General features: G+C 41.1%; 1 long non-coding RNA gene across 3 annotated transcripts in view; it reads left to right on the top strand.

The window, feature by feature from the left end:
* Positions 1-13,332, top strand: part of LOC114901663 — a 145,928-nt gene that overhangs the window by 81,743 nt on the left and 50,853 nt on the right. For 2 of the 3 annotated variants that reach the window (XR_003795246.1, XR_003795245.1), the window contains exon 5: positions 11,198-11,327. This is a non-coding gene — a long non-coding RNA (uncharacterized LOC114901663). Of the gene's footprint in view, positions 1-11,197; positions 11,328-12,377; positions 12,613-13,332 lie in introns of those variants that run through there. The other variant, XR_003795247.1, reaches the window with a different exon arrangement.

Genomic DNA, 13,332 nt, shown 5'->3' with positions numbered 1-13,332 from the left:
TGATACGTAGACTTTTCAGTTAATCTTCTCCTTTCTACCCTTTTTGTCATCTCTGGCCCATACGGTCCTTGCTTTTTCTGAGTCTAGAGCCGCTTTGAGGTTTCACTGGGTTATTGCCTTAGCAGCAGCAGCCGTCTCAGAGAACCTCTGGGGCTGTGAGCTGCCTCTGCTCAGCCTCATCCGTCAGGACGTCATCATTTTATGGCTTCCAGATGTTGGTTGAAATCTCTCAGGCCCATGATAGCCTTTTAACTGTGGTGGGTATGTATACTTTCTTTTATAACTGTAATGGGATCTCTCATGTGCCCTGACCACCATTTTGAAATGGTAACTTAGTTCGGGCTTCTGTAACAAAGTACCATAGACTGGGTGGCTTATAAACAACGGAAATTTATTCCTCACAGTTCGGGAGGCTGGTTTATAGAAAGCTGTCTTCTCGTTGTGTCCTCACATAGCAGAAGGGGCAGGAGAGCTCTCTGGGGTCTCTTTTATAAGAGCGCTGATCCCATTCATGAAGGCTTCACCTTCGTGACTTAATCACCTCACCAGAGCCCCACCTCCTAAAGGCATCACATTAAGATTTCAGCATGTGAATTTGGGGGGAAAACAAACATTCAGTCCATAACAAATGAGAAGTCCTTTCATTTGTTGGTTTGTCAGAAGCACATCGGAAGAATTAAGTCAGAAATGCATTTAGCCAGGAAAACGTTTAAATGAGGGCGTGATGACTGCAGTGGGTATTGGGGTTTGGAAAAACTAACCCTCAAAATAACTTGGCTGGGAGGGATAAATTGGGAGATTGGAATTGACATACATACACTACTATATGTAAAATAGATAACTAATAAGGACCTACTGTATAGCACAGGGAACTCTATTCAATACTCTGTAATGACCTACATGGGAGAAGAATCTAAAAAAGAGTGGATATATTATATGTGTAACTGATTCACTTTGCTGTACAGCAGAAACTAACGCAGCATTGCAAATCAGCTGTACTCCAATAAAAATTTAAAAAAAGTAACTTGGCTGGGAAGAAACAGTGAGCTGACGTTATTATACAAAGACATGCTTTCCAGCTCTGGAGGCTATAGTCATTCCTCACAGAACACCCCAAGACACTCTTCTAGCTTTATTGCTAGAAGAAAAGATGCATCTTGTGAAACATGCAACTTAGGCATTAAAAAAAAAAAAAAATATATATATATATATATATATAGAAGTAGTGGTAGTTGTTCCTAATCTTTAATACAAGTATAAATGTGCACATGCTTACTTTTTAATTTCTTGTCTGCCCTTAGACATAGGAATTTTGGAAAGAATCTCCTGTTCCTTCATTTCTATAACTTTTATTCCTTAGCAGATAGACCCTCATACTTCTCCCTGTTCTTGTAAGAAGCATCTCATATTCTCCCTTTCCATTTCCTTTGTGAAAAAAAGCTCCAAATTCTTGTTCATCATCCCTTTCTCGTATTTGTCCCATAGTTCCTGAAAATGCCTAGTAGATACCATGAAGATGGGAAAAATCAGATATTAACTAATTAGTCCTTTAACTTCTCTCACACAAGGGGTATCCATTTGTATCTCAGAAGAAACTCTGAACTGATGTTTCCAGTCTTACCATTCCCTCATTTTACTCAGAAAAAGCAGCTGTTGCCCTGTGACGAATCCCTGGAGATCTTCCCCAGAGGTCCCCACGGTTAGGGCCGGTTGCTCCCATGTGATTGAACCTAACACAGAATCTTCTCGCTCTATCCTGATCTCTAGTACAATACTGGAAGCCCCAAATCTTTCTTGAGAATTTGCAAAGTAGTACCGTTGCGTATTAATTTTCCTTTGTGCAATGGCTTAGACGTAATTGAGGATAGTAAAGATCCTCTGGTATCTGACCTCTGTATTCTGTAAGTTGTTTACCAGTTTAGAGCCTCTGGACTGTTCTAGATCAAAGAGCAGGCCCTGTGAGGCCACGCCCTAGAAACAGATGTGGAGAGTGCTGAAATGTCCTGAGCTCCGAGGATGCAAGCTCCCAGAACATGCTTGTAATTTATTTCTGGTATTGGCCAGAACAGACATCATCAGCTTGTTCCACGGGCCCTTCTGTCCGTATCCACTTGGAATGTGTTGAGTGCGGCTTGTCAGTAGCCTACTGAAAAATGAGGGGCCTAAAAGCACACTATGACTGAGAATTTAGAGCACCGTCACACTGGTTCTGGGACCTGTCATATCAGTTGACTGCTACTGTTGGATGAGAGAAAAATCAGCAAGTTTTATCTTTTCCTCTGGAGGAAATACCTTGTATGGATGGTCCCAAAGAACTGAGACGACCACGGTGCAATGCTGGTGGCGTTAAGTACACTCACGTAACCCAATGCTGGTTAACACGTAGAACATTTCTTCACCTAGGTTTTCTCATGCCCCATCCAATCAGCCTCCACCCCCACTGGCAAACACTTTCTGATTTATATCACTGTTTTTTCCTGTTCTTGAACTTCATCTAAATGGGATCACAGAGCATGCACTATTTCGTGTCTGGCTTCCTTCACACAACAGTTTCATGTTGTTGTGTGTACCCTAGTTCATTCTTCCTTCCTTTATTGCTGGGTAGTGTTCTGTTGTATGAATGGACCCAATTCTTTGATCCATTCTCCTGGTGATGGACATTTGGATCGTTTTCACCTTTTTGGCTGTTATGAACATTAAGCCACTATGAACAAGCCCTCTCTCTCTCAGTCTCATTCCTTTTTGGATTTAGGCTTAGTTGATGGACCAGACAGTAGATCTGTGTTTACCTTTATAAGAAACTTCCAAACAATTTTCCAAATAATTATACCATTTTATACTCCAACCAGCAGTGGATGAGTGTTCCAGATGCTCCAGTTCCTTCTTCACAATTGTTTATTGTCGGTTTTTCTAATTTTAGCCATTCTCCTGGATGGCAAGTGGTATCTCTTTGTGATTTTTCATGTGCATTTCCTTGATGACTAACACGTTCTTATCAGCTACTTGTATACCGTCTTTCAATCTTTTACCCATTTTTATTTTTCCTGTGGCCATTTTAAAATTGGATGATGGGGACTTCCCTGGTGGCACAGTGGTTAAGAATCCGCCTGCCAATGCAGGGGACACGGGTTCGAGTCCTGGTCCTGGAAGCTCCCACATGCCACGGAGCAGCTAAGCCCGTGCGCCACAACTACTGAGCCTGTGCTCTAGAGCCCACGTGCCACAACTACTGAAGCCCGCGCGCCTAGAGCCCTTGCTCCACAGCAAGAGAAGCCACCGCAGTGAGAAGCCCGTGCACTGCAATGAAGAGTAGCCCACGCGCAGCAACGAAGACCCAGCGCAGCCAATAAACAAATAAGTTTCTAAAAACTGGATGATGATGGTGATGATGCCTGCATGGCATGCGGGATCTTATTTCCCCAACCAGGGAATCGAACTCGTGCCCCCTGCAGTGGGAGCTCAGAATCTTAACCACTGGACCCCCAGGGAAGTCCTTATTATTATTGATAGGAAGGAGTTTTTCTTCCTATGTATACTCTGAATAAAATTACTTTGTCAGAAACTTGTAATGCAGATATATTCTCCCAGTCTGTATCATTTTCTTAAAAATGTCTTTTGATGAGCAGAAGGTTTTAATTTTGAAGTAAATTAATCAAATTTCCTCATATATTATCAGTACTTTTTGTTTCCTAAGTAATCTGCCTCTTCAAGATTGTAAAGATATCCTTCTGTGTTTTCCTTTAGAAGTCTTATAGTTTTAGCTTTTATACTCTGGTCTATGATCCATCTCAGATTAATTTTTGTGTATTGGGTAAGGTAGAGGTTAAGGCTCATTCTTTTGCATATGTTTCTTCAGTTGTTCCAGCATGATTTGTTGACAAGACTTCCCTTTCCTCATTGAATTGCTTTGGCACCTGTATTGATAATTGGTTATCCATATATGTGTGAGTCTATTTCAAAGGAACCCTAAAGAATGTTTGTGCAGACCACATGTGGCATGCACTTAAGTCTATGAAGCAACAGTTCGCACTGGTCAACCTTAATAAGCCTCAAGTGACTGGCAGTCTTGAACTTACATATCATGGAACATTTGCGTCAAAGGCCACTAACAGAAACTTCGCAGGGGCCATTTCGGGGGCCATTTTTTGTTTGCTTTATAAGGCTAACCCAGCTGAGGCCTCTAGAAGTTCCAGCATTCCCACACTGAAGGTCAGGTTCTTATCTGCGCAGAAGTAAGTATACCATCAAATCTGTGCGACCCAACCTGAGCCTGCAGGCAGCTTCAAAGAGAACAAAATATCTGAACTTTAGTTTTCTTATTTGAAAACTTGGATATGCGTGGATTCAAAATGACTGATTTTGGAACTCATTATAATTAAGTGTGGGTCAGACAAAAAAATAACTACTCTTAAGAAAATTTTTCATTAACGTAAAGAAACTTGTGACGAAAAAATTGTTTTGCTGGTTTGTGCATATTGTACACAAAAAATAGATCTGCTGACTTTAAATAAGTCTTATCTACGAGTAGAATCTCTGCTTGGAAAGGTTTTCGTAAACAGTTTTATCTAGCGTTTTTACTTGAATATGGTTAAAAACCATCTTCTTTTCAGAGAGTCCTTGATTTGAAAACCGAAGGATGAATAGAGTAGGAAACACACCGCATTATTCCATTAGCGGGGTAGGATAAATGTCGCTTATCTCTTTTTGACACCCTGAATTTTCGAGTATTAGAATTCGTGTTTTCATGGTATGGCAGCGCAGGGAAGTGGCTGAGCGCAGGACTCTGACGCTGGAGGGCCTGGGTTGGAACACCAGCTCTGCGGGTCCCCATCGGCGAAGGAGTCAGCCCCTCTGTGCTTCTCCCTAAAACCGGCAGGATCAGAGCGCCTTCCTCAAGTTCAAGGAAGGCAGGAGGCTCAGAGCTGTGCCTGAGTCATAGTGAGCACCATGGGGACTGTTGGCCGGTAGTAGTATTATATTACTTTTATAATAAAGGTGCACAAGAAAAGGAAATCTTTTTAAAAAGAAGAAACTAAAAAGCAAAAGTACATTACTTTCCTAGGGTCCAGATATCTCACTATTTGTAGCACACTCCCCAGTCGATTGAACTGGTCAGGTTTTACTGTTAATTTCAGTTCTCCCCCGCAAAGGATGCTGAATTAAAGGTTTTTCTTTTGAGCTTCTTGGGAGGTGTATGCCCTGGAAATACAAGAGGTGCTTCATACTAATTACTAGAATTCCTTTTGTTGCTACAAAGAGACTTTACAGGGAAAGATATTCTTTGAGTCCGCATCTTCCTCTCCTCCTACTTGGCTCTGAGCTCAAGTAAAACACAACAGTTGCTCACTTGAAATACCACCTCCCCTAGCCTGTGTTTGGACTTGTACCGCTGTGCTCAGTTCCTGGCCCCTGTTTTTGCTTTCTCTAGCAATTTCCTGGCCAGAGCAAGAACTAGAGCCGAGTCTTGGAGAAGCGACTGTGACAGGACTGTTTTCCCACCCGTGCTTCCCCGCACGCACGACTCTGGAAGGAGGGGTGTGTCCGACCCTCCCTGTAATCCGTGTGCCCATTTAGCAGGGTTGGAGATGCCCGAAAGCAAAATCCAGCTCAGACCAAACACGAAGGTTGCTAATGCGCTGTTAATGGTGTTGAAATATGACGTTTTGGTTACACATCCAAACCGAGTTTGACTATAGACTGAAGCGTGAGCTTTCCACACATTGTCACAGGAAGGCCGTCATATGCCTTGGAAGCATCTGTCTTCGTTTTACCGTACGTGGTTAAGGCCTGAGGAAGACTGATGTTATTACAGCTGACTTACCTGACCCTACTGTACTGAAAGGTGGGCTTCTCACGAGGTCCACTCGGTGTCGTCGGGTTTTTGTTTATGTTCCCAGTGTTGTTTGGTAAATGCCGCAGAGGCGCAGAGCGGCGGCATGTGGCTGTCATGATTTGATGTCCGGAGGTCACTTTCTGCTGAGCGTGGCTGCTCCCTGCTGCCCCAGGCCCCTGTCATCTCTCGGCAGCCCTCTCCCTGGAGCTCGTTCTCACTCCTCGGTCTCTGTAGCTGTCCCAGCCTCCCGGGCATAGAGAAAACAGACACCAGAAGGTGAGCTCACTCAGGTTCTGGCCCCAGTCGACACTTCCTCTGCACCCGCCTTGCTTTCCCTGCCTCCTGCTCCACTGGAAGAGGAGCCCTTCCCCGTGCCCACGCTCTGGACCTTATCCCCTCTCACCTCCTCAGAGACTTTCTCTCTCTGACCTTTACCTGCCAGCCACCACTGACTTTCTCTCATGAGGGAGTAGACCTACTCAAGGCTTACCAATTGAAAACAAAACCACCGGCCTTCATATTGCCTTCCCTTGCGCTTACTTCTCCATTCACTTCCCCTGCCAGGGCCAAATTTCTTGGAGGAATTGTGTGAATTTGCTTCCTTCATTTCCTCACCCTTGCCGCCTCCTCGGGCTCCTCCAGTGGCTTCTGCACCTGTGACCAAGTTGATATTGCTCTGGCCAAAGCTGATAGTTGTCTACCTATCCTCCTGTTGCCACATTCGCCAGATATATTTAGCATTGTATCTTCCGTGGCCTGTTTGATGTCCTCTCCTCTCTGGCTTGCCCTGCCCCTCTGCCTTTTTCTCCTGCTTGCCCTCTGCAGGTTCTTTCTATCCACCTCTGAGCGCCAGGCTTTGTATTCAGATGCCAACTGGACATTCCCACTTGATACCTTGCTAGCGCCTCATAGCCAACAGATTCCAAACTGATCCCAGTTACCCAAGCTTGAAACCTGGGATTTACTGCGCCTTTTCTTTCCTCATCTTCCAAATCCACAAAGAAACAAAATCTGGTCAAAATTCCACATCTCAGCCATTCTCAAATCCATCTACTCTGTCTCCAGTGTGTCCGTCTTGGTTACCATCACCTTTGACCTAAATTATTGCATTTTAGCATCCCGCTCCCTGCTTATTGATGTTCTTCCCCAATCCATTCTCCCGACTGCATTCAGAGTGATGCTTCTGAAAAGCAGCCTCATCGTGTCACTTCTCTTCTTAACTGTCACCCGATTCCGTGATATCCTGTACCCAACTTGATCGGGGCCCTGTAGAGTATGTGTCCTCGTAAACAAATCATCAAACACTAGGATTCACAGGGGGACGCAGAAGAGATTTACTTCCCCCTCCACACAGCAGAACCTAATGAAAATCCCGACTGGACATCACTCACCGCTGCCCTCCGAGGTTCCTGATCGTTGGCTTCATGTTCCTCCCACCCTCCCCCACTCACCTGGTCATGCCTCCCAGCCCCGCCTCCCAGCCCCATCCGCTCCTACCTGTCGTATTCCTACTCCATTTACCACCCCCGTATTCAGAGAGCTCAGCTCTTTGCTGAATGTTCTGATCCTTGAGTTTCACCCCTGTCTTATCTTAGTTTGGGTTCCCCTCAGGGCAGATTCTGAAAAGGATACAGTCTGGTCTGACCCCCCTAGGTAAGAACTGGGTGACCTCTCTGTGCCTCAATTTTCTCATCTTTAAAATTCCACTTTATAAGATTTAATTTCCACTTTATAGTGAAAATTAATTTGTGCATGGAGAGTGCTTTTAAAAGTCTGTCTGAAGTGAGAGAGTGGCATGGACGTATATACACTACCAAACGTAAAATAGATAACTAGTGGGAAGCAGCCGCGTAGCACGGGGAGATCAGCTCGGTGCTTTGTGACCACCTAGAGGGTGGGATAGGGAGGGTGGGAGGGAGGGAGACACAAGAGGGAGGAGATACGGGAACATATGTATATGTACAGCTGATTCACTTTGTTATACAGCAGAAACTAACACACCATTGTAAAGCAATTATACTCCAATAAAGATGTTAAAAAAAAAAAACCCAAAAACTCTATCTGACCCATAATAGTAGTCAGTCAAGTTTGCAACAATGATAATAATGATTACTACTGTTATTAAAAATGTCACTTCATACAGGTTTCCATTCTCAACCTATCTAGACCAGATGGGAGCCCCCTCTTACGTGTACCAGTAGCATCCTATGCCTCTTTTAAATCGTAATTGCTAGCTTGGCGACGGAAGGATAACGGCATCCTGTTCACCGTTCAGCGCTTAGCCCAGTGCCTGGTATTATAGTGTACGGTATGTACTGCGTGCTCAATAAATATTTGCTGAATGGAATTAATCAAATGACTTGTAAAAAGAGTATTCCAAATATTCTATACTTCTTACCTTTAATAAGCTGCCTTTAAAATACAAAGCATGCCTGTTAAAAAATACAACATGACAAACAAAACATAACTGTGCTCCAGGGGTTTGTCTTTAAATCCAGCATCGCCGAGTGAGCCTGGGCAAGCTCTCCGGATGTCGGTGTCTCTGGAGCAGCTCTGCCCGAGAGCCTTTGTCCAGTTCCAGAATTCTTCAATCCTCTGATAACAGGGCGCAGTAAGGATAGAGTACGTTTTTAAGACACTCAGGGTTTCCCTCATAGTTATGTTTTTTCCTGTTAGCTGGTGGGAAAATGTCATCTTGTTTCTTGGGCTTGCAGGTTCTTTCCTAGTCCTGGGGAATTTTTCAAGCTGGCTATAGTGAGAGGGTCTCAGAGAACCACAGAGAGGTCTGGTATGTTCTTTTCAAGTTAAACATAATGTCCCTTCTGATTTTCACTTCTGATCGTCTCTGTTTCTGAGCTGACTTCTGTAATTGTATTTAAAGATGTATCAGAAATAAGGTCTATTTTATTTTGACGCCTGCACCCTTGACATCCTTTAAACTGTGTTTCCTGCCAAGTCAAAAGCCTTCTTCAGAACTACTAACTCTAATGACTTCTTTCTTTCTTTATTCTTTTCTCTCTTTCTTTTTTCCTTTAATGGTATGTGTACACACACACACACACACACACACACACATATTATTAAATTGTGGTAGAATACATACAATGTAAAATTTACGATCTTAACCATTTTTAAGTGTAATGGCATTAAGTACATTCACATTATTGAACAGCCATCACCATCCTCCATCTCCAGAACCCTCTCGTCTTGCAAAACTGAAAGTACATTCCCATGAAACACCAACTCACCATTCTCCCTTCTCCTCAGCCCCTGGCAAGCATAGTTCTTTCTGTCTCTGTGAATTAGACTACTCCAGGAACCTCATATAAGTCGACTCAGACAGTATTTGTCTTTTTGGGACTGGCTTATTTCACTTAGCATGATATCCTCAAGGTTCAACCATGTTGTACCACGTATCAGAATTTCCTTCCTTTTTAAGGCTGAGTAACATTCTGTTGCTCGTATAGACCGCATTTTTGTTTATCCATTCATTGTATGTTTGGGTTGCTTCCACCTTCTGGCTATTGTGAATAATGCTGCTATGAACATAGGTATACAAATAATTCTTTGAGACCCTTCTTTTAATTATTTTGTATCTAATGATTCCTTGAATCTTCTTCCTTGATGCTTCTGTTGTTTTCACGAACTCTTGCCTTCCTCTTTTGGCCATTTACCACCCCTCGCCCATCAGTCTTCTCTGCCATTTTGCTAATAACGAACGTTCTACTGTCAAGATTCTCATGCTTCAGTGTGGCCCTCACAGAGCTGCTGCTATGTGGAGAAAACAGTTTGGCAACTAAGAAATATTATTCGTTCCCACCTCCTGGACACCCACCAATTCCTGCTATTTTCTGAAGACATACCAGTGGTTCCTAAATTTTTTAAAAAAGACACCTTAGTGACAGGGCAGATTTTTGTGGCTATTGACCTTCTGTATTTTGAAATTTAACTGTTAATAGTAGCATCTTCTTGATGTATCAGTCCTATAGTTGTGATATTAATATCTATCTATTTTTCCTCATGAAAACAATGTATGACAATCATAGAAAACTTGTATAGAAAAAATGTTACACACAATAGCACTGTCAAAAAGCAGCCACTGTTAACATCTTGATGCATATTCTTCTGGTCTTTTTAATGTGAATATTTATCTATTTAAGATCATATTGTCTTGTACTTCTTTTTTGCACGTAAAGTGTAAGCATTCTCTTGTTAGGTCTTTGTAAATAGTTTAATTATTTTATATGACTGAGAGAGATTTACAGGGTGTTCATAAGGTTATATAACATTTTTCTAATTATAAAAATAATGTTTCTCATACGAAATGTCAGATATCTCAGTTTTGCAAAGAAGTAATGAAAATCTAAGTTCTCTGCCCACCCCTTCTCAAGCTTTTTAAATGTATCCTTTTCCAGTCTCTCTTTGAGATTAGCTTCTCTACACCCCCGCGCCCCCCACCGTTTTGTCTGTCCCTCTCTCCACTGATATCATATTTATATACAATTTTATATCCAGCGTTTACCTAACATTATATTTTGTGATTTCCAATGTCGTTAAGTATTCTCCAAAAACCATGATTTAAACATATGAATTTGCTGATTTATTTAGTCACATGCTTTCCTCCAATTTTTGATGTTTATGTTGTTTCCCGTTTTATGTTATTGTAAGTTACTGTATGTGTGTCCTTGTATAGTTATCTTCCTGTGTATCTGTGATTGTTTCTTCAGGAGATATTTATAGACATGTTAATCAGTCAGAACAGTTTGAGGGTTTGTAAAAAGATATTGCTGATTTCCTGAAATGATCGTCTCACCTCACCTCACCTGCTTTGCTCTTTTTGTTGTGCATTTTTGTGAATCTGATTGATGAAAAAAATCTTGGTGTTTGCTAGTGAAATTCCATACTTTTTCGTGGTAATTGACATTTTATATTTTGGGCTGAATTGTTTGTTAGTATCTTTTACCTTTTACCTTTATAATAATATAAAATATATTAGCCTCTTGCAAGTATTTTATTTTTTGTTTACCTTGCAGTTTTGTCTGCTGGTTTTGAAGCTACAGATTTTAATATTTTAATGTTGTCAGATTGAGGCTGATTACCTTGCCTTTTGTTGCTTTTTCTCCATTGCTTTTGTAAAGCTAAGACTTTTTTTCCTATCTCAAATTCAGAAATATATTCTTCTAATTGTTTCTTTTTCTCCCCTTTTACATTTAACTCTTTAATCTCCACAAAATTCATTCTGATGAAGGTTATAAAGTGGGAGCTAATTTTATTTTTTCAAGAATATTATCTTGTTCTCATGTTTGTCCAAAATCCCAGTAAAATTGTGATGTGAACCAAAACAAGTGCTTTTTCTTATTTTAGTGCCTTGATTTTCCCACTGAGAAAAATGAGGAGGCTGCGATATACCTGTGGACAGGATCAGTAGCTTCACTTCTCAGCTCAGAACTTGCCATGTCTCTTTCCGGCTCGGGAAGTATGATGCTCCGCACAGGTTGGTGGGGGACAGAGACGGCAGCGGTAATAAGGGATGGGGGCCCACGAGCTAGGGACTAAGTAGCCCAGAGTGAGCCTCCCGAAGTCTCGACCCCATTTCAGTTTCCCTCGACTAAGATAAGCTACCAGGGCTCGGCTCATTGGAGGCTTACTTGAACCTCAGGTTATAGCTGTAAGGCGGCACGTGGTGAAAAAAGAATCCTAGCCTGGGAAAGTCAGAGAGCTTGGGTCCAGTTTCAGCTGTCAGTCAACTATCTGTATAACATAGGAAAGTCTCTTAGCTTCTCTAATTTCCTGATTTATAGAATAAATCTGAGATTTAGTCTCAATAAGTTATGGTCTCGGCAAGTGGCAGAGCTAGGTTGTGCTATGACTTTTTTGGGGAACACATCTTGGTAACTAGTTCATCTTCCCTTATTAATCCAGTCAGCCAGTATGATACCAAGTTTAGGAAGAATATCACAGTATCACGTAATACTCCACCTTGGGGCGTTTCTGCTTCTTACCATTCCGGACCGTTCCTAGTCTATTTCAAGCTTCCCTTCTGAGAGTCTTCCGTCTTCCCTAATAATTTCTTCTCCAGCTACCTCTTGTGTTTAAGAATTTAAAAAGATGAGCCTAGTAATCAGGAAACACTCAGAACTGATGTTTGTCACCGACCTTGCCCTGCCACTTGCCTGGGGTATGAAGTTTTTTAAAAAGCTGAAATAAAGATATGAAAAGCATTTTGAAAAATGTGAAGCATTAGGTGATAAAAGTAATAGTTACGAGGTACAAATACCTGCTGTCAACCATGTTAATTGTTTTTATTGGTATTAATAAATTATTATTTATTAACAAATTAATAACAGAAATTGCGTTGAGAAACAAAACAGTCACAGGCCAAACCTTTTGAATTTCAAATATGTTTATGTTAACATACTCTGTTTTAGACAACCAGCACAGAGACTATGGTCAAGTAGTTTTTATATGATGAAGTCATGTATCCGTCAATCCATTACACTTTTTAAGGTGTTTTAATGTTTATCTCCCACTTTTTGGTTTCCAGAGTGAAATAACCTCAGATGAAAATTTCTATGGTGTTGATGTTTTCCTCTTGAGAATGTGTTTGCTGTAATAAAATACAGTAACCACTTGAAGTCTATAAAACCTGTGTGAAGTCTGGATAAACCTAAACAGTTTTTTCTTTGTGCTCCAGGAGCACACAGCACTATATATTAAATAAAGCACAAATATCTATACATAGCTGCAACTATGTTTCGTTTCATTACAATTATGTCTTGCCTGATCTTCAAATAACATGAAAAATGAACATAAAGATGAAAATCATCTTTAAAATAAACCTTGAATGGTTATGATCTTCATAGAAAGAGTTTCTTTATTAATTAAACTTTTGTTTTTCATAGTGCATTGCTTTGATCTCGTAATATTTTTTAAAACATCCTGAGGGCTTATTTTCAAGGCTTCCAAATGAATTTTTATTTCTTAAAAGCCGTAATATATTCATGGCTCAGTGAATCCCAAAGACAGTATTTTTAAACTCCTGTTAAGTTTATTTTTCTTAGCATGCTAGTCTACTGCATAATTTTCTTTGCTCTATGGGTCACGTGATTCCTCCCGTCCATAACACACGCACTTAAAAATTTCACTTCCTGATTGAGCCATCAAGATTATGTAAAATGTAAATCAGTCCAAATACCTAAGAGCAGGAATTTTAAGGGAAAAATGCTGTTTTCTTTTTCTGTTTCATTATTGATGCCTAGAAAATCAGAGTGTGTGTTTGCCTATTTGTGTTTGGAAACTAGAGACTGTTAGGGTGGTTTTTTGTTTTTGTTTTTCCTTTTGTCCCTTCCCTTTCAGATTGCATCAGAGTTTGCTTTCATTATAAAAATAAAGTACCAAGTAGATAGAACGTAGCAGTGGTGTAGTTGCAGGACTGAAATCAAAATGGTTCCGATTACTGAGAGAGCTGTTCATTTACTTATTCTTTTCATGATCTGAAT

The sequence above is a fragment of the Monodon monoceros genome, unplaced genomic scaffold (assembly GCF_005190385.1).
Source record: "Monodon monoceros isolate NGI ecotype Baffin Bay Population unplaced genomic scaffold, NGI_Narwhal_1 Super_Scaffold_2, whole genome shotgun sequence".
In the NCBI taxonomy this organism is placed as follows: Eukaryota; Metazoa; Chordata; class Mammalia; order Artiodactyla; family Monodontidae; genus Monodon; species Monodon monoceros.
Note: the sequence above shows the minus strand (reverse complement) of the source record. Positions and strands in the feature narration are given on the sequence as shown.